The sequence below is a fragment of the Lutra lutra genome, chromosome 8 (assembly GCF_902655055.1).
Source record: "Lutra lutra chromosome 8, mLutLut1.2, whole genome shotgun sequence".
Taxonomy (NCBI): Eukaryota; Metazoa; Chordata; class Mammalia; order Carnivora; family Mustelidae; genus Lutra; species Lutra lutra.
The window spans coordinates 69,068,998-69,096,879 of NC_062285.1; the positions used below are offsets into that span (position 1 = coordinate 69,068,998).

Below are 27,882 nucleotides of genomic sequence, written 5' to 3' on the forward strand. Positions count from 1 at the left end.
TGGAGAAAGTACCTGAAATACAGATCATTACTCCCAGGTCCTGGAGGAAGTACCCAGTACACCTCCAGTGGCCACAGGGGGAGGTCAAGGCAGAGTACAGACAGAAAGAGAGGGCCAGGACCAGGTGCACTGCCTTTATTAGCACGAGGGGGTGGAGTGCTTTGAAGTTCCCAGGCTAAGGCAGGATTGATAAATTGAAACCAAAAAAAGCAAGAATTTGGTAAGCCATAAGGGGGTCTTATCTAAGGGGCACACAAAGGGAAGGCCTGGGAGGTAAGGAAGAATGTTTCCCATGAGGGCAAGAATGGTTGGGGTTATCATACCAGGATCTCAACACTTGTGACTCTGTAGGTTGCTATGTAGGGTATGAGCTCAAGGGAGGGGTGGTGTCAATTCAAGGCCCATCCAGGTCACTTGGCCACAGGAAATGGATGCTAAGACTAAATATTATGGAATAATTTAGCCCAACTCTCTGGAGCAATCCACAGAGTCATAAGCAAATATAATTTCCCCAACAGAACTTGTGATCAACATTCTCTCCTGCCTCCCAGTATCTTCCCCTTTTGGTTTACCAAAACTCCACTCTTTTTTAGTTTGAATTAACCAATCTGGCTTTAGCCTGGGACTCCAAAGTACTCCACCATAGACCCTACTAATGGCATGCCCCAGGTCCTGACTTCCTATCTGCACTCTGTCTGCACTTTCTCCCTGGAGACATGCCAGTAGTTCTTCCAGGCTTTGTAAGTAACAAACTTTTCCATTTCGTTTCCTTTTGAGGTCTGTTGTTGAACCATGTCTCACCATCTGGCATCCTGTGCACCACTTAGTAAGGTGTTAATTTGATAAATTCGTAACATACTTAAGTTTTTTTTAAAATTTTAAACAGTTTAAGGTTAATAGAAGAATTGAGAAAATAAGATAGAAAATTCTCAATACTCCATACCCATTTTCCCTATTACTATACGTTAGTATGGTAATTTTGTCACAATTAATGAATCAATAATTGATATGTTATTCTTTTTTTTTTTTTAAAGATTTTATTTATTTATTTGACAGAGAGAAACCACAAGTAAGCAGAGAGGCAGGCAGAGAGAGAGGAGGAAGCAGGCTCCCCGCTGAGCAGAAAGCCCTATGCGGGGCTTGAACCCAGGACCTGGGATCATGACCTGAGCCAAAGGCAGCGGCCCAACCCACTGAGCCACCCAGGCACCCCTTGATATGTTATTCTTAAGTAAAGTCCACCCCTCATTCAGATTTTTTTGTTTTGTTTTCAGCTAATATCCTTTATCTTGTCCAGGACCCCATCCAGGTTACCACACTACATTTAGTTTTCATGTTTCTTGGCTATAACTCTTTGGCAGATATTCATTGTTTTTGATGATCTTGACAATTTAGAGGAGCATTGGTGAGATATTTTGTAGAATGCCTCTAAATTGGTACATGTCTGATATTTTTCTCATGATCAGAATAAGGTTATGGATTTTGTGGAGGAAGTCCAAAGAGGGTAAGTGTCATTTTTATCACAGCATAGCTGAGGTACATACCATCAACATGACTCATCAGTATTGATGTTCCCATTGATCATGGGCTTGAGCCAGTATTTGTCAGGTTTCTCTACTGTAAATGTGCTCTTTTTTCCCCTTTCTGGACTATATTCTTTAGAAAGGATCCACTAGTGTCATCCCATACTTAAGAAATGGGGGTTTTAAAAGAGAAGGAGTGTGAAGTTATAGTCTACTTCTTTGAGGGTCAAGTATCTACATAAATTATTTAGAATTCTCTAGACAGGAGATTTATTTATTTCCCTCCACTTATATATATTCAGTCATTTTTATCAGGACAGACTCATGGACATTTATATACATTTGGGGTTATAATATAATATTACTTTATTTTGTCATTCAATTGTTTCAGTTTTAGCCACTGAGAGCTCTTCCAGCTGGCTCCTGTAACTCTTGGTTCCTTTCATTGGTAGATGGCATTAGAAACCAAGTACCTACTGCTTATTGCTACTAGAGTCTTATTGCTTCTAGGTTTTCTCAGCTGAGAGAGCAAGGAAGTGTATGTGTGTATACTATAGATTATACTCTATATGTAGCCATCTGTGCTTATATTAAATTAAACATGAGTTCATACTGATATCTCCAGTATGATCCCTATAATTCATTAGGACATGGCTCATCCTAGCCTCCACTGTTTGCTTATTTAAGCCTTCCACAAAAACAGTAAGAAAACTTGTTGCCATCACCCACCATTTACTTACTATCTCAATTCCAGTATCCTGGCATAATGGTTTCAGAATTGCTGATGCATACTTTCCTGTGGGAAACTTTATCAAGTAGAATGCAATGCTAATATTTTGCTGAGTCTTACAGACAATAGTTATTTCCAAATTCAGAACGTTTTCCCTCCACTCCCTTCAGTGAGGTTGTTTCATAGTTAGAGTCTTCTGTCACATTCTGTATTCCATCCTGAGATTCCTGACCTCCTAAAGGACTTTTTAAAATTTGCATACATCAAGGTTCACTTTTTGTGCTGTAAAAGTCTGTGGGCTTTGACAAATGCATAGGATCCCTTTCCACCAATAATGTCATAACTGAGAGAATTTAACCACCCTAAAAAACACTTGTGCTTCATTTATTCAAGGTTCCTCCTTCTGAATGCATGGCAACCAGTGATCTATTTTTCATGTCTATAATTTTGCCACTTCCAGAATGTCACCTAACTGGAATCATACAACATGGAGACTTTTGAGACTGACTTTTTTCACTTGCCAATAAGTATTTATGTTGCATTCATGTCTTTTCATGGCTTGATAGAGCATTCCTTTTTCATTGCTGAGTAATATTACTTTATGTAGATATATTTCCATTTTGTTTTTCCATTCAGCTATGGAAGTGCATCTTGGTTGTTTCCAGTTTGGGGCAATTATAAATAAATCTGTTATAAATATTTGTGTGCAGGTTTTGCATGGTCATAAGTTTTAAAACTAATTGGGTAAATAGTAGTGCAATTGCTAAATTGTATGGCAAGACTATGTTTAACTTTGTTAAGGAATTCCAAAGTGGTTCTACTGTTTTGTATCCTTACCAGCAATGAATGAGGTTTTTGTGTTGCTACACACCCTTGTCATCAATCAGTACTGTCAGATTTTGGTATTCCAGATATTTTAATTAGCATGTAAAAGATCTCATTGTTGTTTTAATTTGTACTTACCTGCTGAAAGATGGTGTTAAGTATCTATTTATATGGTTATTTGCCATCTATATGTCATTTTTGATGACATGTCTGTTTCTATTTGCCCATTTTTAAATTGGATTTTTGTTTTCTTGTTGACCTTTAAGAGTTATCTGTATGTTTTAGATACAAGTCTTTTATGTAATTTGCAGATATTCTCTTCCAGTCAATGCTTTTTATTTCCATCCTTTTAACTGTGTCTTTAGCAGAAGTTATTTAATTTTAGTAAAGTTCAACTTACCTTTTTTTTTGCTTTTGATATTATATCTAAAAACTCATTGACAAACCCAAGGTCAAGCAGATTTGCACCTAGGTTTTTTTCTTCTAAAAAATTTAGAATTTTAAATGTATGCGTCTGAGCCATTTTGCATTAATTTTTATGAAAGGTGTATGGTCTGTATATAATAACTCTTTTTGAAAAGTTTGCTTGTGTGACTAGTTCAGTAACAGCACTGAGTTCTTTTCAATCTCATTAAGCAGTGAAAAAGTTTGGAGGTTGAATTTTTCTCTCTATAATTTAACCTTTAGCATGAAAGCATTTTCTTGGATTTAACACTCTTTGCCAGTCCAAATATCTATGTTAAAATTTAGAGGGACTAGACCCTTAAAATCTCCCTGTATCTTGAATTTTGTAGGAAATTTTTAGCTTTCTGTCACCAAGAAGAGGAGTCTTGCAGAAGATGAGAAGAAATATTTTGTATCTTGTTTAGAAAGATGTTTCCTTGAGCCAAGTAACATAATTATGAGCTAGTACCTATAATTATTTAAATCTTAATAAAATAATTTATTGATCATGATTATTTTGTAGTCAGCATTATTAATGACAAATGAGATCATTTTAGATTTACTTACGATTTTTTACTTTTTTAAAAAAGGATTCCCTTTGTCAGTTAAGTTACACAAATTTTTAACTAGAAAAAAATGTTTCACTGAATATTCCTAAAATAGCTGGTGGTTGGACAGTAAATTCCTCCCCATTTTTAGGAAGAAATAAAACAGGTATTGTGGGTAAATTTATAAGTAAATTAGGAAAAGCTCAGATTTCTAATTTCTACCATAACGTTTTCAAATAGGAAATCTTGCCGAGAATTGCTATGATATTGGTAGCATGGAGTAGCATTATGGTCAAGAAGAGAGAATAGTATGTCTTTGATTAATCAAGAGGTTGCCTCTGAAGGTTCCTAAGTAAGAATTTTCAGCAATCTCCTAGCCAGTAGCCAGAGCACATGACTTTTTTTTTTAATATTTTATTTATTTATTTGACAGAGAGATCACAAGTAGGCAGAGAGGCAGGCAGAGAGAGAGAGAGGGAAGCAGGCTCCCCGCCAAGCAGGGAGCCCAATGTGGGGCTCGATCCTAGGATCCTGGGATCATGACCTGAGCCGAAGGCAGAGGCTTTAACCCACTGAGCCACCCAGGTGGCCCCAGAGCACATGACTTTTTGTGCTTTAGTACCAAAGTAGCCGTTTAGTAGTTGTGGAGCCAAACATGTTGAGTGGGAAAAGCAATAAGTATAGAATCAGTATCATTTGAGAATGCACAACTTTGCAAAGGGATATCATTCCAACTCTGTATAATGCTGTTTTAACTATTAGCATATCTCTGAGTGTTAAGCATGCCAAGGACTGAATTTTGAAGATACAGTATCTCAATTTATGCAAACATCACTGGGTTGGAACTTGACCCAGGTATAATTCTTTCCCTTCTGCCAAAATTATATTTAGACAGAAATGATTTTATTTCTTTTCCTTTTCCCACCACAGAATAGAAAACCTGATATAGTTAGTGTCTGGCATCAGCCATTAAGTTTAAGAAACAATTTCTTCCCAGATTTTTGACAGAGACTTCATTAAGTGCCTCTCCACTGGGAGAGAATATACATAAGGGAGTATTTGCTTAGAAGATTCCAACTTGTGGTAAAACTGATAGGAAACAATTCAAGTATAAATCATTGCATTACAAGGAAAAGAGCTCTAATTACCATTTATACTTATGCTTAATTTTTCAGTATGTGAAACAGGAAACCTAAAGAGCAGCTTGCTGGCAAAAAAAAAAAAAAAAAAAAAAAAAAGAAAAAAGAAAAAAAAGTTTTCAGATGATTTTTGAAAGAACCAACAAAAATAAGATATTATTAAATTTTGATATAAGTAGGTCACCTTTCATGCATAAAAGAATGAAAAGTACAATAGGTCAAGAAGAAGAAAACGTTGAAGGTAATCCAGGGAAACAAGTGAGATTGCCACGTGATAGTAATGGAAAAGTCACAGGGTTGAGAGTCAGCACAACTGGATATTGGTTTCAGGTCTGCTGCTAAATAGCTATTTGATTTTAGGCTAAGTGATCACTTTTCTTGGATTCAATTTCTCCTTTTGCTCCATGGAGGTCACAACATCTGAGATTTCTTCCTCTTTCAGCTTCTAAGAATCCATAAAATGAAATAACATAGGTGAAAATATTTTTATAAATACAAAACTCTATACAAGAGCCAGGTGATATTCTGATTGATGAAATTTCTTACCTGAAGAGGAGACCCAGGGCAGATTTCACAGCTGTTCCTGACAAGTGTGGAGAGTCTGTGTGCAGCTGGAGCACGTGCACACCCTGCTCCAGGCTGAACTTTGCAGGCACGAGGAGATTTGTATTCAAACGCTGCTAGAGGGATGGTGCCAGCCACGGCTGGATGCCCAGAAGCCTTCTCAGCATTGCACATAGGGTGAGGACAGGCTTGTAACAAACCTTGATTCTTGTAACCCTTTCTTGAAAGCAGATAATCTTCTTAGCAGAGTTTTACTTCCTTTAGCTTCTGAAAGACTAAAGAGCTTCCAGGCATCCTCAAAGATTGGGTTTCTTCAACTGGCTCTGATATTGGTAGCGCTAGATGCCTTTGCATCAGCAGCACCATGGATTAGGACTACATTCTATAAGGAAAAATGATGAGCATGACCCAATCAGTTGTCATTTACCAGCGTTCACACACACAGCCTTCATTATCTGAAATGCTGAGCTCACGACACAGTTTGGGACGGTAAGGAAAGTGACAAAATAAACACTTTAAAAAAAAATTTTTTTTATTTTCAGCATAACAGTATTCATTGTTTTTGCACCACACCCAGTGCTCCATGCAATCCATGCCCTCTCTAATACCCACCACCTGGTTCCCCCAACCTCCCGCCCCCCCACCGCTTCAAACCCCTCAGATTGTTTTTCAGAGTCCATAGTCTCTCATGGTTCACCTCCCCTTCCAATTTCCCCCAACTCCCTTCTCCTCTCTAACTCCCTTTGTCCTCCATGCTATTTGTTATGCTCCACAAATAAGTGAAACCATATGGTAATTGACTCTCTCTGCTTGACTTATTTCACTCTGCATAATCTCTTCCAGTCCCATCCATGTTGCTACAAAAGTTGGATATTGTGGAGGAGTCAAGATGGCAGAGAAGGAGCAGGCTGAGACTACTTCAGGTAGCAGGAGGTCAGCTAGATAGCTTTTCTAAAGATTGCAAACACCCACAAATCCAAAGGGAGATAGAAGAGAAGAAGAACAGAAATTCTAGAAACAGAAAATCAACCACTTTCTGAAAGGTAGGACTGGCGGAGAAGTGAATCCAAAGAGATGGGAAGATAGACTGCGGGGTGAGGGGCCGGCTCCCGGCAAGCGGCGGAGCAACGGAGCACAAAATCAGGACTCTTAAAAGACTGTTCCACTGAGGGACATCTCTCCAGAGGCTAAACCGGGGTGAAGCCCACGCGGGGTCAGCATGGCCTCAGGTCCGGCAGGGTCACAGAAGGATCAGGGGTGTCTGAGTGTCGCACAGCTTGCAGGTATTAGAACGGGGAAGCCAGCTACAGAGACAGAGCCGAGGAGTGAGCTCTCAGCTCGGGGTTACCTTGAACTGGTCTCAGGCTCGGTGAGCTAGGAGCGTGGCCAGAGGCCAGGGAGATGGGAGTAATTGGGCACTATTCTCTGAGGGTGCACTGAGGAGTGGGGCCTTGAGCTCTAGGCTCCTCCGGGGCAGAGACTGGGAGTTCGCCATTTTCATTCCCGTCCGACAGAACTCTACGGAAAGTGCTCAGGGAACAAAAGCTCCTGAAAGCAAACCCAAGCTGATTACTCAGCCTGGCCCCTGGTAAGGGTGGTGCAATTCCGCCTGGGGCAAAGACACTTGAGAATCACTACAACAGGCCCCTCCCCCAGAAGATCAACAAGAAATCCAGCCAGGACCAAGTTCACCTACCAAGGAGTGCACGTTCAATACCAAGGAGAGCATCGGAATTCCAGAGGAGGAGAAAGCAAAGCACGGAACTCATGGCTTTCTCCCCATGATTCTTTAGTCTTGCAGTTAATTTAATTTTTTTTCTTTTTCTTTCTCAATTTTTTTTCTTCTTCTGCTAAAATTTTTTTAACTTTTACCCTTTTCTTTTTTAACGTTTTTTAACTAGTTTATCTAATGTATATATTTTTTCTTTTTTATATTTTTTCTTTATTCGTTTTCTTTTTTAAATTATTTCTTTTTTTTCTTTTTCTGAAACTCTTTTTATCCCCTTTCTCCCCCCTCATGATTTGGGATCTCTTCTGATTTGGTTAAAGCATATTTTCCTGGGGTTGTTGCCACCCTTTTAGTATTTTACTTGCTCCTTCATATACTCTTATCTGGACAAAATGACAAGGCGGAAAAATTCACCACAAAAAAAAGGAACAAGAGGCAGTACCAAAGGCTAGGAACCTAATCAATACAGACATTGGTAATATGTCAGATCTAGAGTTCAGAATGACGATTCTCAAGGTTCTAGCCAGGCTCGAAAAAGGCATGGAAGATATTAGAGAAACCCTCTCCAGAGAGATAAAAGCCCTTTCTGGAGAAATAAAAGAACTAAAATCTAACCAAATTGAAATCAAAAAAGCTATTAATGACGTGCAATCAAAAATGGAGGCTCTCACTGCTAGGATAAATGAGGCAGAAGAAAGAATTAGCGATATAGAAAACCAAATGACAGAGAATAAAGAAGCTGAGCAAAAGAGGGACAAACAGCTACTGTACCACGAGGGGAGAATTCGAGAGATAAGTGACACCATAAGACGAAACAACATTAGAATAATTGGGAATCCAGAAGAAGAAGAAAGAGAGAGGGGAGCAGAAGGTAGAGTGGAGAGAATTATTGGAGAGAATTTTCCCCAATATGGCAAAGGGAACAAGCATCAAAATCCAGGAGGTTCAGAGAACCCTCCTCAAAATCAACAAGAATAGGTCCACACCCCATCACCTAATAGTAAAGTTTATAAGTCTTAGTGACAAAGAGAAAATCCTGAAAGCAGCCCTGGAAAAGAAGTCTGTAACATACAATGATAAAAATATTAGATTGGCAGCAGACTTATCCACAGAGACCTGACAGGCCAGCAAGAGCTAGCATGATATATTCAGAGCACTAAACAAGAAAAACATGCAGCCAAGAATACTATATCCAGCTAGGCTATCATTGAAAATAGAAGGAGAGATAAAGAATTTACAGGACAAACAAAAACTGAAAGAATTTGCAAACACAAAACCAGCTCTACAGGATATATTGAAAGGGGTCTTCTAAGCAGAGAGAGACCCTAAAAGTAGTAGACCAAAGGAACAGAGACAATATACAGTAACAGTCACCTTATAGGCAATAAAATGGCACTAAATTCATATCTCTCAATAGTTACCCTGAATGTTAATGGGCTAAATGCCCCAATTAAAAGACACAGGGTATCAGAATGATAAAAAAACAAAACCCATCTATATGTTGCCTACAAGAAACTCATCTTAAACCCGAAGACACCTCCAGATTTAAAGTGAGGGGGAGGAAAAGAATTTACCATGCTAATGGACATCAGAAGAAAACAGGGGTGGCATCCTTAGATCAATTAGATTTTAAGCCAAAGGCTACAATAAGAGATGAGGAAGGACACTATATCATACTCAAAGGATCTGTCCAACAAGAAGATCTAACAATTTTAAATATCTATGCCCCTAACGTGGGAGCAGCCAACTATATAAACCAATTAATAACAAAATCAGAGAAACACATCAACAATAATACAATAATAGTAGGGGACTTTAACACTCCCTCACTGAAATGGACAGATCATCCAAGCAAAAGATCAACAAGGAAATAAAGGCCTTAAATGACACACTGGACCAGATGGACATCACAGATATATTCAGAACATTTCATCCCAAAGCAACAGAATACACATTCTTCTCTAGTGCACATGGAACATTCTCCAGAATAGATCACATCCTCGGTCCTAAATCAGGTCTCAACCGGTATCAAAAGATTGGGATCATTCCCTGCATATTTTCAGACCACAATGCTCTGAAGCTAGAACTCAATAACAAGAGGAAATTTGGAAAGGACCCAAATACATGGAGACTAAACAGCATCCTTCTAAAGAATGAATGGGTCAACCAGGAAATTAAAGAAGAATTGAAAAAATTTATGGAAACAAATGATAATGAAAACACAACGGTTTAGAATCTGTGGGACACAGTAAAGGCAGTCCTGAGAGGAAAATATATAGCGGTACAAGCCTTTCTCAAGAAACAAGAAAGGTCTCAGGTACACAACCTAACCCTACACCTAAAGGAGCTGGAGAAAGAACAAGAAAGAAACCCTAAACCCAGCAGGAGAAGAGAAATCATAAAGATCAGAGCAGAAATCAATGAAATAGAAACCAAAAAAACAATAGAACAAATCAACGAAACTAGGAGCTGGTTCTTTGAAAGAATTAATAAGATTGATAAACCCCTGGCCAGACTTATCAAAAAGAAAAGATAAAGGACCCAAATAAATAAAATCATGAATAAAAGAGGAGAGATCACAATGAACACCAAAGAAATACAGACAATAAGAACATACTATGAGCAACTCTACGCCAACAAATTTGACAATCTGGAAGAAATGGATGCATTCCTAGAGACATATAAACTACCACAACTGAACCAGGAAGAAATAGAAAGCCTGAACAGACCCATAACCAGTAAGGAGATTGAAACAGTCATCAAAAATCTCCAAACAAACAAAAGCCCAGGGCCAGACGGCCTCCCGGGGGAATTCTACCAAACATTTAAAGAAGAACTAATTCCTATTCTCCTGAAACTGTTCCAAAAAATAGAAATAGAAGGAAAACTTCCAAACTCATTTTATGAGGCCAGCATCACCTTGATCCCAAAACCAGACAAGGATCCCATCAAAAAAGAGAACTACAGACCAATATCCTTGATGAACACAGATGCAAAAATTCTCGCCAAAATACTAGACAATAGGATTCAACAGTACATTAAAAGGATTATTCACCACGACCAAGTGGGATTTATTCCAGGGCTGCAAGGTTGGTTCAACATCCACAAATCAATCAATGTGATACAACACATTAATAAAAGAAAGAACAAGAACCATATGATCCTCTCCATAGATGCTGAAAAAGCATTTGACAAAGTACAGCATCCCTTCCTGATCAAAACTCTTCAAAGTGTAGGGATAGACGGCACATACCTCAATATTATCAAAGCCATCTATGAAAAACCCACCGCAAATATCATTCTCAATGGAGAAAAACTGAAAGCTTTTCCGCTAAGGTCAGGAACACGGCAGGGATGTCCGTTATCACCACTGCTATTCAACATAGTACTAGAAGTCCTAGCCTCAGCAATCAGACAACAAAAGGAAATTAAAGGCATCCAAATCGGCAAAGAAGAAGTCAAACTATCACTCTTCGCAGATGATATGATACTATATGTGGAAAACCCAAAAGACTCCACTCCAAAACTGCTAGAATTTGTACAGGAATTCAGTAAAGTGTCAGGATATAAAATCAATGCACAGAAATCAGTTGCATTTCTCTACACCAACAACAAGACAGAAGAAAGAGAAATTAAGGAGTCCATCCCATTTACAATTGCACCCAAAACTATAAGATACCTAGGAATAAACCTAACCAAAGAGACTAAGAATCTATACTCAGAAAACTATAAAGTACTCATGAAAGAAATTGAGGAAGACACAAAGAAATGGAAAAATGTTCCATGCTCCTGGATTGGAAGAATAAATATTGTGAAAATGTCTATGGTACCTAAAGCAATCTACACATTTAATGCAATTCCTATCAAAATACCAACCATTTTTTTCAAAGAAATGGAACAAATAATCCTAAAATTTATATGGAACAAGAAAAGTCCTCAAATAGCCAAAGGAATATTGAAAAAGAAAGCCAAAGTTGGTGGCATCACAATTCCAGACTTCAAGCTCTATTACAAAGCTGTCATCATCAAGACAGCATGGTACTGGCACAAAAATAGACACATAGATCAATGGAACAGAATAGAGAGCCCAGAAATAGACCCTCAACTCTATGGTCAACTCATCTTCGACAAAGCAGGAAAGAATGTCCAATGGAAAAAAGACAGCCTCTTCAATAAATGGTGTCAGGAAAATTGGACAGCTACATGCAGAAAAATGAAATTGGATCATTTCCTTACACCACACACGAAAATAGACTCAAAATGGATGAAGGACCTCCATGTGAGAAAGGAATCCATCAATATCCTTGAGGAGAACATAGGCAGCAACTTCTTCGACCTCAGACGCAGCAACATTTTCCTAGGAACATCACCAAAGGCAAGAGAAGGAAGGGCAAAAATGAACTATTGGGATTTTATCAAGATCAAAAGCTTTTGCACAGCAAAGGAAACAGTTAACAAAACCAAAAGACAACTGACAGAATGGGAGAAGGTATTTGCAAACAACATATCAGATAAAGGGCTAGTGTCCAAAATCTGTAAAGAACTTAGCAAACTCAACACCCAAAGAACAAAGAATAATCCAATCAAGAAATGGGCAGAGGACATGAACAGACATTTCTGCAAAGAAGACATCCAGATGGCCAACAGACACATGAAAAAGTGCTCCATATCACTCGGCATCAGGGAAATACAAATCAAAACCACAATGAGATACCACCTCACACCAGTCAGAATGGCTAAAATTAACAAGTCAGGAAATGACAGATGCTGCCGAGGAGGTAGAGAAAGGGGAACCCTCCTACACTGTTGGTGGGAATGCAAGCTGGTGCAACCACTCTGGAAAACAGCATGGAGGTTCCTCAAAATGTTGAAAATAGAGCTACCCTATGACCCAGCAATTGCACTACTGGGTATTTACCCTAAGGATACAAACTAGTAATCCGAAGGGGCACGTGCACCTGAATGTTTATAGCAGCAATGTCTACAATAGCCAAACTATGGAAGGAACCTAGATGTCCATCAACAGATGAATGGATAAAGAAGATGTGGTATGTATACACAATGGAATACTATGCAGCCATCAAAAGAATTCTTGCCATTTGCGACAACGTGGATGGAACTGGAGGGTATCATGCTTAGCGAAGTAAGTCAATCGGAGAAAGACAACTATCATATTATCTTCCTGATATAAGGAAGAGGAGATGCTACATGGGGGGTTAAGGGGGTAGGAGAAGAATAAATGAGACAAGATGGGAGTGGGAGGGAGACAAACCATAAGTGACTCATAATCTCACAAAACAAACTGAGGGTTGCTGGGGGGGGGATTAGGAGAGGGGGATGGGGTTATGGAATTTGGGGAGGGTATGTGCTAAGGTGAGTGCTGTGAAGTGTGTAAACCTGGCGATTCACAGACCTGTACCCCTGGGGATAAAAATAGATGTCTATAAAAATTAAAAAAAAAAAGTTGGGTATTCATTCTTTCTGATGGAGGCATAATACTGCATAGTGTATATGGACCACATCTTCCTTATCCATTCGTCCGTTGAAGGGCATCTTGGTTCTTCCCACAGTTTGGTGACTGTGGCCATTGCTGCTATAAACATTGGGGTACAGATGGCCCTTCTTTTCACTATATCTGTATCTTTGCAGTAAATACCCAGTAGTGCAATTGAAGGGTCATAGGGAATCTCTATTTTTAATTTCTTGAGGAATCTCCACACTGTTCTCCAAAGTGGCTGCACCAACTTGCATTCCCACCAACAGTGTAAGAGGGTTTCCCTTTCTCCACATCCCCTCCAACACATGTTGTTTCCTGTCTTGCTAATTTTGGCCATTCCAACTGGTGTAAGGTGATATCTCAATGTGGTTTTAATTTGAATCTCCCTCATGGCTAGTGATGATGAGCATTTTTTCATGTGTCTGATAGCCATTTGTATGTCTTCATTGGAGAAGTGTCTGTTCATATCTTCTGCCCATTTTTTGATATGATTATCTGTTTTGTGTGTGTTGAGTTTGAGGAGTTCTTTATAGATCCTGGATATCAACCTTTTGTCTGTACTGTCATTTGCAAATATCTTCTCCCATTCCATGGGTTGCCTCTTTGTTTTCTTGACTGTTTCCTTTGCTGTGCAGAACCTTTGATTTTGATGAAGTCCCAAAAGTTTATTTTCATTTTGTTTCCTTTGCCTTTGGAGACATATCTTGAAAGAAGTTGCTGGGGCTGATATCGAAGAGGTTACTGCCTATGTTCTCTTCTAGGATCCTGATGGATTCCTGTCTCACGTTGAGGTTTTTTATCCATTTTGAGTTTATCTTTGTGTACGGTGTAAGAGAATGGTTGAGTTTCATTCTTCTACTTATAGCTGTCCAGTTTTCCCAGCACCATTTATTGAAGAGACTTTTTCTCCACTGTATTTTTTTTTCCTGTTTTGTTGAAGATTATTTGACCATAGAGTTGAGGGCCCATATCTGGGCTCTCTACTCTGTTCCACTGGTCTATGTATCTGTTTTTATGCCAGTACCATGCTGTCTTGGTGATCACAGCTTTGTAGTAAAGCTTGAAATCAGGTAACGTGATGCCCCCAGTTTTATTTTTGTTTTTCAACATTTCCTTAGTGATTCGGGGTCTCTTCTGATTCCATACAAATTTTTGGATTATTTGCTCCAGCTCTTTGAAAAATACTGGTGGAATTTTGATCGGAATGGCATTAAAAGTATAGATTGCTCTAGGCAGTATAGACATTTTAACAATGTTTATTCTTCCGACCCAAGAGCATGGAATGGTCTTCCATCTTTTTGTGCCTTCTTCAATTTCTTTCATGAGTGTTCTGTAGTTCCTCAAGTACAGATCCTTTACCTCTTTGGTTAGGTTTATTCCCAGGTATCTTATGGTTCTTGGTGCTATAGTAAATGGAATCAATTCTCTAATTTCCCTTTCTGTATTTTCATTGTTAGTGTATAAGAAAGCCACTCATTTCTGTACATTGACTTTGTATCCTGCCACGTTACTGAATTGCTGTATGAGTTCTAGTAGTTTGGGGGTGGAGTCTTTTGGGTTTTCCATATAAAGAATCATGTCATCTGTGAAGAGAGAGAGTTTGACTTCTTCATTGCCAATTTGGATACCTTTTATTTCTCTTTGTTGTCTGATTGCTGTTGCTAGGACTTCTAATACTATGTTGAACAAGAATGGTGAGAGTGGGCATCCTTGTCATGTTGTCATGTTCCTGATATCAACGGGAATGCTGCAAGCTTTTTCCCATTGAGGATGATATTTGCTGTGGGTCTTTCATAGATAGATTTTATGAAGTTCAGGAATGTTCCCTCTATCCCTATACTTTGAAGTGTTTTAATCAGGAACGGATGCTGGATTTTGTCAAATGCTTTTTCTGCATCAATTGAGAGGACCATGTGGTTCTTCTCTCTTCTCATATTAATTTGTTCTATCACATTGATTGACTTGTGAATGTTGAACCATCCTTGTAGCCCAGGAATGAATCCCACCTGGTCATGGTGGATAATCTTTTTAATGTGCTGTTGGATCCTGTTTGCTAGGATCTTGTTGAGAATCTTAGCATCCATATTCATCAGTGATATTGGTCTGAAATTCTCCCTTTTGGTAGGGTCTTTGCCTGGTTTGGGGATCAGGGTAATGCTGGCTTCACAGAAAGAGTCTGGAAGTTTTCTTTCTGCTTCAATTTTTTGAAACAGCTTCAGGAGAGTAGGTGTTATTTCTTCTTTGAAAGTTTGGTAGAATTCCCCAGGGAATCCATCAGGTCCTGGGCTCTTGTTTTTTGGGAGGTTTTTGATCACTGCCTCAATCTCGTTACTAGATATTGGTCTATTCAGGTTGTCAATTTTTGAGGCAATTTCCTGTTTTACTTTGTTTCCCTAAGCTCTTTTCTTCCCCATGGCTTATTAAAGGATGTTTTTTAAGGAATTCCGAGGGAAGATGATGGACTAGGAGGACCCTACACTCACTTTGCTGCATGGATACAGTTATATAACACCCATGTAAGTGTAAATAACCCAGAAAAGGATGTAAAGTAAAACACTTTATACTTAAAACACGGGTGAGGGGGAGTAAAAGTCTTTTTAGAAGGAATTCAAACTTAAGTTGCCATCAACAGTGCAATATAGACTGTAACATGTACGAGATGTTATATATAAGCCTAATGATAATCACAAATAAAAAAACTGGTAATAGATACGCAAAAAAGATTTTTTAAGGGAATCTAAGTATATCGCTAAAGAAAAGAAGGAAATCATGAAAGAACAGAGCAAGGGAAGAAAGGAACAAAGAACTACAAAAGCAACCATAAAACAAAATGGCAGTAAGTACATACCTATCAATAATTAATTTGAATGTAAATGGACTAAATGCTCTAATCAAAAGATGTACTGTGATAGAATGGATGAACAAGACCAATCTCTATGCTGTCTATAAGGGACTCATTTTATTTTTTTTAATTTATTTATTTTTTTAAAGATTTTATTTATTTATTTGACAGACAGAGATCACAAGTAGGCAGAGAGGCAGGCAGAGAGAGAGGAGGAAGCAGGCTCCCCACAGAGCAGAGAGCCCGATGCAGGGCTCGATCCCAGGACCCTGGGATCATGACCTGAGCCGAAGGCAGAGGTTTTAACCCACTGAGCCACTCAGGCGCCCAATAAGGGACTCATTTTAGACTTAAAGACACATGCAGATTGAAAGTGAAAGGATGTATCATACAAATGGAAGTTAAAAGAAAGCTGGAGTATCAGTACTTAGGCAAAATGGACCTTAAAATAAAGACTATAATAATAGACAAAGAAAGACAGTACATAATGATAAAGGGAACAATCCAACAGTAAGCTATAATAATTATAAGTATTTATGCATCCAAAATGGGAACACCAAAATACATAAAACAGCTAATAATAAACCTAAAGGAAAGAATCAATAGTAATACAATAATAGTAGGAGACTTTACACCCCACTTACATCAATGGACAGATCATATAAAAAGCAAATCAACAAGGAAATGGTGCCTTTGAAGGACAGATTGGACCAGATATATGTAACAGATATATTTAGAACATTCCATCTTAAAACAGCAAAGTACACATTCTTTTCAAGTGCACATGGAACATTCTCCAGAATAGATCACATGTTCAGCCACAAAACAAGTCTCAACAAATGCAAAACAGTTAGTCTTACCATGAATCTTTTCTGACCACAATGCTATGAAATCAGAAATCAAGAGAAAAAATCTGGTCAGAACACAAATACATGGATAAATACATACATACAAAAATAACATGGTACCAAACAATGAATGAGCAAACAAAGAATCAAAATGAAATTAAAATACATGGAGACAAATGAAAATGAAAATACAATGGGCTGAAATCTATGGGATGCAGCAGAAGTGGTCCTAAGAGGGAAGGACCATTATGGTACCATAATTACCATTATGGCCTACCTCAAGAAGAAGAAAAATCTCAAATAAACCACCTAACCTACACCTAAAGGAGCTAGAAGAAAAGAACAAACAAACTAAACCCCAAACCAGTAGAAGGAAGGAAATAAGGATTAAAGCAGAAATAAACTGGATGCAAGGATGGTTCAATATTGGCAAATCAATTAACATAATATATCACCCTGACGAGAGAGGATAAACACTCTATGATTATTTCAATAGATGCTAAAAAAACATTTGACCAAGTACAACATCCGTTAATGATAAAAACTCTCAACAAACTAGGTTAGAGGGCACATACCTCAACATAAGGAAAGGCCGTATATTAAAAAACCCACAGCTAATATCATACTTAGTAGTGAAAAACTGAGAGCTTTTGCCCTAGATCAGGAATAAGACAAAGATGCTCACTCTCACCCTTTTATTCAACATAGTAATGGAAGTTGTAGTCACAGCAATCAGAAAAGAAAAAGAAATAAAAGGTATCCAAATTGGCAAGAAGAAGTAAAACTTTCACTATTTGCAGATGACATATTATATGTAGGAAACATTAAAGACTCCACCAAAAAAAAAAAAAAAAAAAACTACTATTACAGATAAATGAATTTAGTAAAGTCACAGGATACAAAATCACTATATAGAAACCTGTCCCATTTCTATACATCAATAATGAAGCAGCAGAAAGAGAAATTAAGAAAACAATCCCATTTGCAATTGCACGAAAATAAAATGTACCTGGAATAAACTTAACTGAGGAGATGAAAGACCTGTACTTTGAAAACTGTAAAACACTGATGAAAGAAATTGAAAGAAATTCCATGCACAAACTGGAAGAACAAATATTGTTAAAATGTTAATAGTACCCAAAGCAATCTACAGATTTAATGCAACCCCTATCAAAATACCAATAGCATTTTTCACAGAACTAGAACAAACAATCTAACATTTGTATGGAATCATAAAAGACACTGAATTAGCCAAAGCAGTCTTGAAAAGGAAGAAAACTGGAGGTATCATAATCCCAAATTTCAAGATATACTACAAAGCTGTAGTAATGAAACAGTATGGTACTAGCACAAAAATAGACACATAGATCAATAGAACAGAATAGAGAGCTCAGAAATAACCCATGACTATTTAGTCAATTAATCTTTGATGAAGGAAGAATATGTAATCATAAAAAGATAGTGTCTTCAATAAATGGTGTTGGGAAAACTGGACAGCTAGATGCAAAAGAATGAAACTGGGCCACTTTCAAATACCATACACAAAAATAAACTCAAAATGGATTAAGGACTATAAAAATCCTAGAAGATGGCATAGGCAATAATATTTTTTATAGCAGATGTAGCAACATTTTTTAAGGCATAGCTCATGAGGGAAGGGAGTTAAAGTAAAAATAACTATTGAGATTATATAAAAATAAAAAGCTTCTGCACAAGGAACGAAACGATCAACAAAATAAAAAGACAGCCTACTGAATGGGAAAAGGTATTTGCAAATGATAATATCCAAAAAGGGGTTAATATCCAAAATACGTTCAGAACTTATACAACTTAACACCAAAAAACAAATAATCCAATTAAAAGTGGGCAGAAGACATAAACAGACATTTGTCCAATGCAGGCATATAGAGGGACAACAGACATGAAAAAAGATGCTCAACATCACTAATCATCAGAGAAATGCAAATCAAAACCACAATATCACCTCACACCTGTCAGAACAGCTTAAGTTAAAGACACAAGAAACAAGTGTTGGCCAAGATGTAGAGAAAAAGAACCGTCATGCACTGTTGGTGGGAATGCAAACTGGTACAGCCACTACAAAAAACAGTGTGGAAGGTCCTCAAAAATTAAAAATAGAATTAGCACAAGATCCAGTAATTCCACTACTGGTTATACAGCCAAAGAATACAAAAACACTAATTTGAAAAGATACATGCATCTTTATGTTTATTGCAGCATTATTTACAATAGTCAAAATATGGAAGCAACCCAAGTGTCCGTCCATAGATGAATGGAAAAAGAGATGAAGATGAATGGGATAATACTCAGCTGTAAAAAAGGATGAAATCTTGCCATTTGCAAGAGCATGGATGAGTTTACAGGGTATAATGCAAAGTGAAATAAGTCAGTCAGAGAAAGATAAATACCATATGATTTCACACTAAAGTGGGATGTAAGAAACAAAACAAATGAAAAAAGACAAACAAAAAACTAGACTCTTAACTATGGAGAACAAACTGATGGTTACTGGAGGGGAGCTGGATGAAGGGATGGGTAAAATAGGTGATGAGGATTAAGAGTGCACTTATTACGATGAGCACTGAATAATGTATAGAAATTGTTGAACTATATAGTACACTCGAAACTAATACAATACTGTATGTTCATTATCCTAGAATTAAACAAACATAAATAAAAATAAAAGATGTTTTTAATTTACTTACTGAGGAGGCAATAATTTTGATGATAAATTATCAAAATGTTATTTAAAGATCAATTAAAAAGTTTAGTCCTCTCTATCCAGTTTATCTCTTGCCACCTATAGACAACCAGACATTAGTTTCTTCTGTATCTATTCAGTATTTCGTTGTATACAAACGAGTGTATGTGTGAGTGTGTGTGTCTTATTTCTCCGCTTCTCCACAGAAAATGTTGCAAACTAAATACTCTTGGGTGCTCCTTGTTCCCCCAAACTTTTCTAAGATAGTCTGCCATTTAGGCACTCTGTAATGTTCAGGTCACATGATCCCATTTACAGTAAGCAGAAAAAGCGAAGTCTGATTCATTGAAGAGGTTATTCCCCTTCTGAGGAGGAAATTAAATCCTATGTAGCAATTTTAATTTTAAAGTAAATTTTGGTGCTGTGGCATAGCCCTGACCCTAAGCAATAATCTCATCTCACTGTCTTGGAACATTCTGTTGTCATTTGATACCCTTAATATCCCAAATAATTCATCACCTAAAAGTACTCCTGAAGTTTTTGTTGAATTCAGGTACATTTAAGAAGAAAGTTGGTCACTTTGCTATTTTCTCTTTTACTTAAATTTTTAAAATGAGAGGATAAGAAAAGTAGCTTAGAACTTAAAGCTAAGTAATAAACAGCTGGGGAGAGGATAGAAATTGTAAAAATGAAGTCTGTTTTTCCATCTATCCATCTATCCATTCAGTCAACAAGAATTATAGCTCCTGCTATATACTCCAGCAATGATTCCAGACGCTGGGGATACAGCAATGAAATAAAACAAGTTCATGCCAGTTTGATGCCTATATTCTAGTCCCTGACACATTCTTTCACCCCAAACACATATAATCAGATAATCTCACCCAGAGATTATAGCTATGCCTGCTATCTCACATCCTTGCTTCTACTCATCCACCCTTCTGCCTCTACTCAAAATAGTAGCCAGACTTGTTCTATTAAAAACATAGGTTAGATGAGAGCATTCATGCTTGAAACTCTCTAATAGATTCTCATCTCCTTTGAGTAAAAAACTAAGTCCATACAATAATACCATAAGGCCTTCATGATCTAGCTCCTTTACTTCTTAGTGAAACCACATAATAATAAATTAAAATAAAATATAATGATAGTAAAGACCATTAAAAAATTAAATAGAATATGTGGGAGAATTTCTTTCCATTGAGCAATATTAAGTACTTAGTACACACAGATTACTGTTTAAACTTTAGATATAAGAACAGTTATGATTAAACACTAAGTACAGGCATTGGCTTAAATAAATTTCCTTTTACAAGGGCATCTTTATATTTAAGGGAAATGGATAGGAATACATGCTTTTGTTGTTTTTGCTGAACCATTGTCCCACCTAGCCATTAGCCAGAAAAAGCCAGAAATCACAGCAGAAAAAGAATTAATTGACAATGGTAGACCTAGACAGGCTGAATTGAAGATTTTGAGTCCTTTGGCATTTCTCAGAATTCAGAGACAGTCTCAGTAATGAAATAATTAGATGTCTTATAAATCATATATAAATCACAACTTTATAAAATGCTATTTTGTTCTACAAACCAATGAAAAGATCCCAACCATACCTTTTTGATCATACCCATAAGAAGGATAAAAGGGGTTGGCTTCATTTGTTTATAAATACTAAGTCAGATATTAAATGCCAGAGACAAATTCCAGCCAACTAATGAGAAGAGTTTCAGATTCTAATGATTTATTTTCTTCCACGTAACTTTTGGCAGAACAAATTATACTGCTAAAATTCCCAAATGATATATGAGGGGAAAAAAAAAACCACTTTCAAAGTCTTGAAGGAAATACTTCACACTATTCATCACAAATGTATTCCAGACTCTTTTAACACATGCTGTAGTCACACTGTAGACACTCAAAAATATCTATTGAATGCATGAATCAATATATGGACAAGGTAAGTCCTTGTATATTTCTTAGTAGAAAGGAAATGAAAAGTCAGGAACACCTAGGATATTTTTAGCCCTATGTTTAGAACAGGAACCTCCCCCCTCCCTTTGGAATTCCTTCTGTCACATGTGTGTAGTCAGTGCTTAATCCCAGTGAAGGAGCACGGGTAGCAGAAAGAGCAAGACAATCCTGAGCTCATATCATGGCATCATGCTTACTGAGTGAGGGATCTTACATGAGTTACTTCTGTGTTTCTTTGCTGTCTATAAAATTGGGCTAATACTACACTGTTCACAGAAACCTAGTGAGGATTGAAGGAGATAATGTGCATATAAATCTCAGAGTCTTTGCCTTGCTGTTACTGGAATACTCTTTCTCTAGCTATTCCCTTCTTCACATTCAAGATTCAACACAAATATTTTCTTCTCCAAAATGCCCTTATCTGTTTCAAGTGTCCCCTTCTCTAACCCTCTCTGTCATATCACACTTTTAAAATGTTCTTCATTGGGGCGCCTGGGTGGCTCAGTGGGTTAAGCCGCTGCCTTTGGCTCGGGTCATGATCTCAGGGTCCTGGGATCGAGTCCCACATCGGGCTCTCTGCTCAGCAGGGAGCCTGCTTCCTTCTCTCTCTCTCTCTGCCTGCCTCTCTGTCTACTTGTGATCTCTGTCAAATAAATAAATAAAAAATCTTTAAAAAAAAATAAAATGTTCTTCATAGCACTTAGTATTATCTCAAATTATCTGATTCACTGATTGTGTTCTGCCTTTTCTATTAGAACATAATTGCCTTGATACCAGGGACTTTGTTTCCCTAGTTCACTGCTCAGTTCCCTGCTCTGAAAATAAATGTATTGAATGAATGAATGACAATTTCTAGCCCAGGGATATAAATTTTAAAAATGTTAGTTTTCTCCCTCTTCCTGAGGGAGGGCCAATATTTGACATGACTCAAAGCATATAACACATGATCAATAAATTTGGGGAAAAATAGGAGAAATATCTGTACTATTAGAACCTCTAGACACATGCTTAGAAATACGTCCTTTGGTATCCTGTATTAATTTTGATTTGCACAGGCATGTATATGTGACTGTTTTAGTTCACAAAAAATTGTTCTCTTCTTAAGGTGAACCCATCAGGCCTTCCCAATACCATCTCTATACAAAGTTGGATAATAATGTCCCTTGAGGTTATAGACAAGTAACATCTTTAGCCAAAAATTCACCTCAGGATGATCAGAGTTTGCTTCTTTATCACTATTTACGGTGTCTTAAGAGCAGTGACTAGTTTCTAAAGAGATTTTATTTTCTCTTTAACTAAGAACAGTGATTTAAGGGGGGAAAAAAAAGTATTGCTCCTGGACTTGGTGAAATGGCCCCAAAAGTGAGTGAGACAGTGTTGTTAACCCACACATCTTTCTAGACTCTTCATTGATAACAAGAGTTTATATAATGAGGAGCTTGGGAGGTTCTCTGTGGCTCCAAAAAATAGGGAAGCTACATATCAGCTGACCAAAAATAAAAAACAAAAACAAAGGTAAAGGGTGCCTGGGTGGCGCAGTGGGTTAAGCCTCTGCCTTCGGCTCAGGTCATGATCCCAGGGTTCTGGGATCAAGTCCTGCATTGGGCTCTCTGCTCAGCAGGGAGCCTGCTTCCCCCCCCCCTCTCTGTGCCTCTCAGCCTTCTTGTGATCTCCATCTATCAAATAAATAAATATAATCTTAAAAAAAAGAAAAAGGAGTTGACAAGAGAATTAACTTCCTTGTTCATGGAAATTTACCTTTGTCCACAATACCCTATTTCAAAAGGTGCAAAATCCTGTTGCTCTGTAATTCAAAGAATTTACCCTACAATGTGGAACTTTAATTTATAAATTACTGTAAGTCATTTCATTACTTATGAATGTTTTATTTATACCCAGTAGTACCAAGTACTTGTGCTGTTTCTTCGTAGAATCAGAGTAAAATCAATCCCTTTATAAAACTGATAATGCCCACACAAGGAACATGAAATAACTCAACTCAAAGCTCAAATAGGGCTAATTTTGGTTAAGAAGGTGAAATGAATCCAGTGTAAGAGTTTCTGACAGTTTTTTTGCTTTACATGATCATTTATTCTCTAGTCAAAATTACATTTAGTCCTTTTATTCCCCAGCTATCCAGATAAACTTGGGGTTATTTTCTAATTCTGAGTCCTAAATTGCATGTTTCAGAGGAAAAAACCCACAAAAAACCTATAAATGTATTTCAAATTCAGTCTTTTCAAAGATGAACCATTGTTGGTTATATAGAACTACAGGAGTGGTCTAGTAGAAATCTGGGAAACATCCAACCACTACCTGCCCAAAACATACAGACCATGGCAGACTGACTTGAGCATCACCCCTGAAGCAGCCTTCCTCATATTGAACCATGGCTCTGCCACTTACTAGCTGTGCGAATTTGGAAGTTATTTAATCTTTTTGTTCTTCACTTCTTTCATCTGTAAAATGCACATAATACAGAATTATACCTACTTCATATGATTGTCTCCAATAGTTCCTGTGAGAATTAAATTACTTAATCATGGAGAGCTCACAGAACAGTGCCTGGCATGCAGTAAAATTCAATAATTTGTATTTAATGATGATAATAAGCTTCTCCAGCTCTGGAGCCAGAGTAATCAAAGGTAATGGATGGAAGAAACCTTAGTCCAAATCCTTCCTTCCTCTGTGATTGCCAAGCTGATGTGATACAAACACAAGAGTCCTGCTAGTCATTCTTCCTGCCTAAGTGGAGAAATCTGGCTGCAGTAGAAGAGAGTAAGTTAACAGTCAAAGAGAAATAGAGAGGAGACCAAGATGGGGGAAAAGAAATTCCGAAGCCCCGTTCTAACCCTGAGGTTCTAAGAAGGGCTTGGATTTTTGAGGTTCTTTCTTTCATCTTCTAATAAATTCCTTCTTGTTTTACTTTGTTTTTGCTTAAGTCAGAGTTGTTTTGTTACTTACTGCTGATAGCCTCTCACTGGAGCATGGGGCTAGGTAATGAAATGGATGAAGTGGGCAGAAAGATCACATACTCACCTAAGGCTTGCCAGACTTCAGTCTAGCTCCAGAGTCCATTTCCACCAGGCTATTTCTTGAGGATCCTTTGACAATGGCTTCAGAGACAGAAGGACGGCACTGAATGCACTCAGAAAAGTAGGAGAAGGGGGTAAAAAAGCAAAGAAAAACAAATAGGTAGTCTATGGCTCTATGAAAAAGAAACATTTTCTGTTTTTGTTTTCCAAGTACATGGCTTCAGAATTTTGGAAATAATTCCAAGGAAGGTGGACTCCAAAATATTTAGAACATAGATTAATCATTTCAATAAAGGTAGACCCACTATTTTAGATATTTACTTAGATATATCTATAACATCACCTATTTGCTAAGGTCAGTATAATGAATCGTTTAAAATATTTAAAAGAAAAATTGGGGGTTCTGGTAACAGTTGCAATATACTCCTTGAGGACTTATAGATGATATTATATATTTTTTGTACTTGAGAGATTGAGAACCACATAATTCAATGTTATATAGCGTCATCTGAGCCAAATGTCTACAAATGTCTAATGATTTCTCAACCCATGAACCAAAACATATGAACTGATAGTGAAATGTTTAGAATAAGTAAGTTTATGTATTTAAAAATAAAGTATTTAATGTCACAGAAGTGAGTTAAACTGACAGATTTGGCAACATAAGAGAGTAAAAACATTTGCTGTTTAATCTATCCACAACTTGTTTTAATATCAGTTGTAATTATAAATGAATTAATACTTTTAAAATTACAGCAACATAGGAGTACATAAGTCAGTTTCCCCCAAATCCATCCAAAGTGATTGCAAATTCTTCCCTTCTCCTCATCCAAGCCCTTTGGCGATACCCTTCCATAGTGACTCTGTCTTGGCTCTGTAATTCACTTTGTCTAATGAAACAGTAGCAAACATAAAATAAGCAGAGACTTGAAAATTGCTTGTGCATTGTAACTTGCCCTCTCTTGCCGCTCTTGGGAACCCCAATACTGTGTGAAGGAGCACAAGCTGGCCTGCTGGAGACATATGGCCCAGTCTCCCTGACAACTCCAGTGAACAGTTAGCTACCTTCCTTGTCAAAAGAGTTTATCTCAACTAGTGAGTCTAGAAGAGACCCATAGGAAATCACCCAGTTGAGTCCAGTCCATATTGTTAACTTAATCAGAATCATGAACTATATAAATAGCTGTTGTTTTAACTATTTTGACTCTCTTGGATATCCCTTTTATGTGTTGATCTATAGAGTTTAAAAAAAAAAGGTATTGATATGAATGTAAAATTTTACAGAATTACTTAATAAAGATTATAACTTCCTATTACATCAAATCATGCATGGGTTAAATTATTGTGATTTAAGTCACCTTCAAAGCACAAGAACATTCTCATTAATTATAAGAATTGTCTATTTAGGGGCACCTGCGTGGCTCAGCGGGTTAAAGCCTCTGCCTTCGGCTCAGGTCATGATCCCAGGGTCCTGGGATTGAGCCCCACATCGGGCTCTCTGCTCAATGGGGAGCCTGCTTCCTCCTCTCTCTCTGCCTGCCTCTCTACTTGTAATCTCTGTCTGTAAAATAAATAAATAAAATCTTAAAAAAAAAAAAGAATTGTCCATTTAAATTGGCAAGGCCTGTGACATAAATAAAAAATTGTATACCCAAAGATGAGTGAACTGTTTTGCTTTGTTCAGTTTTTTGTTGGAACACCATTATGGGAAGATGGCATCCAATAACAGCCCATTTATGTAAACGCAAAAAAAAAAAAAAACAAAAAACAAAAACCTTTTCTCTCACAATACCGGTAAATATAACACCAAAAATATTACATTCACATTTAAGCAATAGATCATTATGCATACAAATTAGAACAAAATTAATGCTGCATCATTGCCATTATTTGACATGCTTTAGGAAAGAGAAAAATTGAGGTATGATAGTTCACTATTTGAAAAGTATCAATGTTGCAGAAAATATGTAATATTCAAACTAAACCTCAGTGACTCGGTGTTCCAAAACATCTTCAGAAAGAGCTGTGAAATTGGCTACCTGAAGAATTTATCAATGAAACTGAGTGACAAAGGATATTATTTTAAAATGGGGTAATGGGGTAATGACAAAAGAAACATGGGCTGCAAATACAGCTGCTAATGTTGCAAAGAGCAATGCTTTTTATCTTTAGCCTCAATGCCCTTTCTATAAATTGTGCCTTGATTTTCTACTATACATTTAGAAGCAAGAGTATTTTAATTTTAAATAGTGTTGGACAGACATTTACTGGTGATATGGCCAAATGTTTTATATCATTGTGAACTGCCAAACCAATACTATAATTCTAATAACCAAAAATACAGGATTTTCTTTTTATAGTTCTGACAAGCACAACACACACATTTCTAAGTAAATGTTTGTTTAGAACATTAGTTATCTCCCAATAAGTGGTAACTATGTTTCTAAATAGTACATATGTAGATGTAGATGTCAAAATAAATATTTCAACAATTATATAAAATATTCTAGGTGTTAATAGTATAAACATTGCTACAAATTGAATTCCTATTATAGGATCTTATATGTCATTTTTATTTTAAACTAGGGAGGCATTCTACTAAAAAATATATTGACCTCTAAGTATCAAGGTAGTTGAATGTCAGATAAAGAATCAGGAAATGAAAATTGCACAGAATGTTGCTCAATTTAAATCTGACTCGAGTTCTATATTTAAAGAATATAAAGTTGTTCTAGTTTGGCATCCTTAGGCATCTAGTTATTCATATTTATTCAAGCAGTCAGTCAAAAACAATTTAGTGCATATTTGCTGTATAAGTGCCTGACATTTGTGAATACAACAGACACAGTTCTTGACTACATGAAGCTCATACTAGTCTAGTAAGGAATAAAGACAAAGAAGCTGTCAATTTCCATGGTGTGATGATGTCTATGAGAAAAAAAGAAAAATATTCAGTTGTGAAGGGAGCAATGTCATGGAAGGCTTCCTGAATATATCTTCTTATATCTTGTTTTCTCATTTGATATTAAATTATACATACTTTTACAGCAATGAGGACTTTCAGGTACTTAGCAAATGACTATTGATTGATCCAGTAATTATATTGCTATGGGACTCTAAGAAAAAACTTGGAAAATACGATCACACATACACATCGAAGTTTATTACAATAAAATGTTTCCGTTTGTTATAAAGAGTGGTCTATTCCTATATCGGATGACTCCACGGATGCTCTTAGGAGAGCAGCTCTAAAAGGACGGCTTCCGAATAAAGTTGGCGCAACATGTGACTTACGTTCTTAATGTAACCAACCCTGCTATGGAGGCCATAATTCACTGAACCAGTAATCGGTATCTAAGTTGAAGGGGTTCATTTACGGATCATATTGAGTGAGTTCTAGTATGGCTCAGAGTGAAAGCCTACCAATTTTGTACATCGCGAGCGGGAGTGAAAGAAGACAGATTC

The 27,882-nt window shown here is 37.1% G+C and overlaps 1 long non-coding RNA gene across 1 annotated transcript; it reads right to left on the reverse strand.

Moving 5' to 3' along the window:
• Positions 1 to 4,664: 4,664 nt before the first annotated feature.
• On the reverse strand, positions 4,665 to 25,718 carry LOC125107200 (uncharacterized). The gene is made up of 3 exons (XR_007129479.1): positions 24,422 to 25,718; positions 5,756 to 6,155; positions 4,665 to 5,654 (listed from the first exon to the last, which is right to left on the reverse strand). It is a non-coding gene; the product is annotated as an uncharacterized LOC125107200 (long non-coding RNA).
• Positions 25,719 to 27,882: the final 2,164 nt, after the last annotated feature.